Raw genomic sequence first — 6,000 nt, 5'->3', positions numbered from 1 at the left:
AATGTTTGGTAGAGGAAATAGGACTCTGTGTGTGTTATGTAGCTTGGTGCAGAGACTGAATGCAAAGGAAATCGGGGAACCAAAAACATGTGTATGGAGCTGTGTAGTGGCTTTTGTTGTAGGAAGCTGCACAAGTCACTTGTAGAAATTGCCACCCAGCTTGTGCTTGACTGCAGTTCTGAAGCCACCAGCCCCCCATGAACACAGCTACCCATTTCTCTAAGGTATCTTTTATGCTTTACCATATGAAACGTAATTCAGAGTAAAAGTGCATTTTTCACGAAAAACAGCAGATCATAATGGCAGTGTAAATGTTACTTCAGTATTTCGGAATGAGCAATCAGTGTGTGTGTGTGTGTGTGTGTGTGTCTATTTCAGGATTAATGTATTCAGATGAGAGAATAATAAATTCAGTATTTCTGTGACAGTGGGTTACCCAGCTGCTATTGGATACAATAGTAATAATAGTAAGTAACACTATGTACTGTAGCATAAAACAGTTAAAATAGCTCCCTGAACAGTGTCAGTACTCAGGAAGGCAGACCAATAAATCCCTTGAATAGTAACGAGGCCTCGAGTCAAGAGGTACAAGGTAAGCATGTGCACTGGTATTCTCAATTTAATATAAGCTTCAGACTCTCATAAGGCAGCTCTTCAGCCGACGTAAATTGATTTCATGACTCCAAAGCACTGTCTGAAGATCTGCCCTACAGAATATAGTGCAGTCAAGTGTTGTTATGTGTTTAGTTGCAAATATGCCACATCTTAACCTGTAATTCTTGAGAGTTTTTTTGTTTTAGATACATATTATTGAGTATTTTTTCAATTAAAATATTTTTCTTCTTTTTTAGCAATTTATTGCACTTTCATTATTTGTTTCAGAATACCAAATGAGGATTCTGAGGAGTCAGAAGCACATGGACAAAAATAGACAAATATGTCAAATGCCTCAAAAATAAATATAAAAAGGAATTTATTAGTTTTGGAAGTAGAGCACAATTTGTATTTCTCATGAGCCTAATACTCTTTTTTAAAAAAAAACTCTTTTTTAAAATCACTTTGATAATCTCTGAGAATCTTACACCATTAGTAAGAGACTTGTCCCAGATTCCCATTTTGTGTGCGGTTCCTGCTGATTTCAGTGTCGATGTGTCCAAGTGCCCATCACTACAGACAATAAATGGTTTTTCAGTCAACTGTCAGTCGTCATGCTCTTCCATCACTACTGGCAAATATGTGGCCTCCAAAATAAGATTGTCCCATGAGATAGATGAGGAGGTCAAAAAGCTTCTGAACAGTCCATAAAGACCGTATTTGCAGGACAGGGCTGGTACACCACAGGCTGTCCCTTGGTTTGGCTTCCCAGGCAATGGCCCTGGAAGGCCTTTGGGAAGGAAACGTGGGCATTTAGGAAGGGAAAGATGGTGCATTACAGTAGGTCCCGTAGTCTCTGTGGGCCGTGCCTGGAGTCTAGACACAGAAAGGGAAAACAACTTCCCAGAACAAAAGTGAGTTCTAGTCTTGGAATGCTTCCCTGTATATGCTGCTTCTCTGCCCTTCCTACTTTTTATCCATTTTAATTTACCTTTGTGAATTTTTTTTCAGCTGGATTATTTAACATTTTCCTGTTGCTTCAATTCACATTTTTATTTGAGGTCCAGATGTCATTTCCTCATAAATGTTCTACAAAATTCAGCCCCGAACATTATTGGAGTGACATCAATGGAAGTCTCTGCTTTAACTCCTCTGGCAGGTGGAGGCTGCTGCAAGATTTTGCAGTAGGTCTGTCCAGTATGTCTTCTGTGCCTAGCCTCCGTATTATGAGCTCTTCTGTGAGCACAGCTGGGGAAGAGAAGGTAGTAACTGTATGAGGAGTGTTTTTAGGGTGGCATTTCTGCATGGTAAACTGACTGGCAGGAAGCTAATGACTAACGCTGGCCTTACCACCCTCAGATAGAAAAAAAGCTTGTGAATCCAAAACTAAAGCAAGACAGAACTCTCCTGTATCGCGTTTGCAGAAGTACTAAAATTTCCTCTCCCTGGAAACATCAATGCCTTGTCATAGCAGTAAGATTGTTGTTTATCTGTTAAGGTTTTAATTGAGTTAATAAATAATCATCCTGACTGTCTGCACTGAAAGACTGCTGAAGTATAAAACCTCAATCCGATCCCTTGGCTTTAATCATTTATTATTAGATGATGAGTTTGGTAGTGAGTGTTCCTCTGTTTTCCCATCCTTCTCTCAAACATACTGCTGCCTCATTTCTGCTTGCTCACATCAAAGACAAATCTAGGACACAGAAGACCCCATGTTTTCCGAAAGTGTGCACCTGAATTGCGCAGGAGTAGCCTGGGTTTTTTTTAATTTGTTCTTTTTGTTTTATGTGAGGGAAAATGATGCCAGGTGCATCTCTGTGTGTAATGGAGCCCAGTTCCTTTTCTGGCAGCACAAGGGGGTTGCTGTCAGTCTTGAACAAATCTTGTCTTACCTTTTTTTTGCTAAAAAAAAAAAAAAAAAAGATTTAGCAAAAAATTTACTTTTTTTTTTTTTTCTCTAAGAAGGTTGTCTGTCTTCATATTTGTTTGGTGCTATACAAAACACATACACAATTGCAGAATCCACTGCACAGAAGGGAAGACATCCTTTTTGAATCAGTGGTAAAGAAACAACAAATCTGCACAAACTCATGGTCTGGTTTTCATATATTTTAGCTTAGCTCATCTGAAGTACAGGAAACATGAAAGACAAGTATAGGAAACAGCAGAGACAAATTGGTAATCGAGTAAAATGCAAGACTCTTATCTCATTTGTATTGTGTGACTACCTATTTTTATAGACATTTTAACCAGTTTGGTAAAGCTAGATATTGGATCACGTGCATTCCTCCTGCCCCAGATATTGTGTTATTTTGGGGGATGTTTTTGGGTTTCTGCAGCAGAACAGTTCATCTCGCAGTCACAGGGGAACAAATCTTTCAAACACTGTTGACTGGAATGGAAATATCAATAAGAAATTCATGGGGGTTATGTGGTTTTCATATTCTTTACACCCTAATTTCTCTGCAGCAGGAGTGTATCTTCTTTATAGTGTCTGCTAAAGGTTTTAAATTTAAAAATATATTGAATTTAAGGTTTCCTATTGGTCTATTCCTGGTGAATAAGCAGATATATCTCTCAGTGCTCCACAATTGCCTGCTGTGACAGTAAATAACCTCTCTTTGGTATTAGAGATTATTTAAAAATAGTTTCCACCCTCCACAATAAATCCCATTTCTAAACTTTCTCAGCATCATATCCTGCTGTATGAAGTTACACATAACTGCAAGTTTGTTCAGTGAAATGTGAATATCAAAGACTTGCCCATCACAGGAACTGCGTGTCAGGGTTTATCCGCGTTATTAGATTTCCACAAAGGGGAATTCACACAGTAACAGTTGGAGAAACAAGATGACAGGCAAGACACTCAGCAGTCCATTGCAAAACAATAGCAGAGTGCTGTGGGAAACAGTTAATACAGCACAGCCTTTATCTTGCTTTGTGATTCCTGCCTGCCAGGATAAGTGCATTTAATAGGAGGTCAGCTGTGACAAGTGAACTTGAAGTGCTAGTTGGTAGCAGTAGTAGAATCCATTTGTCTGGAACTCTCTTTTTCCCCCACAGACCAGTTTTTATAGGTCCATTTTATAGACGTTCAGCTTGAGGCATTCTTCCTATGCTGCTACATCTATCTAGACAAAAAGTGGAAGATACAGGTTTTGCAGTTCCACGTAAATTATAGTCACCATGGTTGGCAGACCATTTATTACACAGGAAGATCTGCCCACAGAGCGTTATTCTGTGTGCACATGTCGTTGTAGTAAAGCCTGTGTAACGTGGTTGGCAGAGGCCGCAGGGCAAAGAATAAACTGGGTCTCCTGTTCTAAGTGCCTGCTGCTGTTCTTTTCCTGCTTCTAGACTCAGGCCAGCTACTGAGCTCTTACAAATTTGCCTCAGCTTTACGTTGAATAGGTATCGCACTGTGCGGTGCTGGAGGAAAGCAGAAAGAGGGGAAAGAGCTACTGAGAAATGATTATATATCCTGTTAGGAAAAATAAAAATTCTCTTAAAAAAAAAAAAAAAAGAAAGAAAGAAGAAAAGGTATGATCCAGCTGCTTTGTAACTGCTGTATCTTTATTTGCTTAATTAGTCCTGTTCTGTGACATTATGTTACTGATACTAGGGGCAACAAGGTGTCTGAGAAAGCAGGAAAAAAACAATCCACTAACGTATTATGTCCCAGGTTCATTAGCATCATGTTTTATTGTAATGCAGAAGGTGTGTCTGCCAAATGCAGAACTTGGCCCACTGCTCTAAATTGTGAAGCTGAGTAATTTGGCTTCTGGATTCCAACTGTGAATTTAAAAAGCGTAAGCAACAGTAAAGCTGACTGCAGTAGGCTAATATACTGCTATTAAAGTGTGATGCTGTAGGATGCCATACACTGAGTGTCTGATGTAAGTTGTTTTCTTCTCTTTTTGTCATACTTAATAGTCTCTTTCCTCCTCTACTTTTATTTTGTTCTTTTCTGCTTTCTGAATTTTGGCATCTGGTCTTGAGAACTGAAGCTGCTTACTGACAAGGTAGTATTCGCGATCCATATTCATAGCAAGTTCTAAGCTAGTAACAGCTGCCTTCAAAATGGCTGTCAAAGACATTTTTGGTGAACGGTGCTTGCTAAGCATTTTCTAGTACAGTTGCCATTAGCATAAAAGAAGCCAATTACACGTTTGGTTTCTTCCCCCTTCTCCTGGCTTAAACTAGAAAGAAAAATCTAGAGACTTGTTTTGAGTTTATGTAGAATGGTATTTTAAACTTAAAATTTGTCTTCTCTCTTGGCCTCCTGAGTTAGAAATAGATCTCAACAAGTATCATGCGAGAAAAGTCATACGACTTTTAGCCAGTAGCTGGTTGATACCTTCAAGCAGCATCTAACTAGTTCAGTCATCAGGTAGGATTGTATTTATTTCACATTCATGCAAAACAATTGTATTTGTTTAACCTTTCCTCAAATATGACAGATTCTGTGGTATATAGCATACAAAGCAATGCATTATGCTGTTCAATCCTTACTTATTCATGCAGAATTTCAGTGCCATATGTAACAGATATGTGCTTATTTGGCATATATGGAAAGCAGCAGCATAGTTTATGGCAGGTTGAGGCAGGAAGAAAACTGGAACAAATGCAGCCCCGTAAGTTAGGAAAGATGCCAATGTCTGGATGCACGGGTTGCTCGTGGCACCACCTTTCACAGTAGGTCTCTGAGGATTGAAGTGCAGCTGTGCTATGCCTTGGGAGCACTGCCTGAGCAGCGCCATAGCAGTGATGAATCCACGCTGTTGGTTTGTTACTGGTCATAGAAAATAAGGAAAATACCAAAAAAAAAAAAAAAAAAAACAGATAACTAGGTGTTTTCCTTAAGAGAGCTTGGCAGAGAGAAATGCCTCACAAAATTAGGATAGATCAACCTTTATTTCTTTCAGTAGTATATTCCGTGGCCCCGATTCCACCTCGCATTTTTCCTCAAACATCACAAGAGTTTCTTGCCATAGAAATATGCAAGTGAAATATTCTGTTATTATTTAATAATTATTATTTAGTAGTCATTAAAAGTACATTTAAAATATTAAATTTGAGAATTATTAAATTACTCTGTTATTTACAGATCATTGAAAGTAATTTTACTTACAAGTATTCTGGGCTAACTATAACTGACAACAATTTTGTAATGTTTGAGTCTAAAACCAAAGCATGCAGCAAGTTTGGAAACATTCAAGGGCTAATAATTTTTCTGATCGACTAGAGGTTTCATTTACATGGAATATGTTTTAAGGAGAGAATTGAGTTTTACTTTATTTTCATATTTTGTTTCTGAGAAAGAACCTAATTTTACCCCATACTGTACCAATATTTTTCTCTCAGGAGAAACGTTTCATGAGAATTTTTCATGGTGTATGTATG

Source organism: Tinamus guttatus, unplaced genomic scaffold (assembly GCF_059628265.1).
Source record: "Tinamus guttatus ecotype Peru unplaced genomic scaffold, ASM5962826v1 Tinamus_guttatus_pri_ptg000202l, whole genome shotgun sequence".
NCBI classification, from domain to species: Eukaryota; Metazoa; Chordata; class Aves; order Tinamiformes; family Tinamidae; genus Tinamus; species Tinamus guttatus.
Note: the sequence above shows the minus strand (reverse complement) of the source record.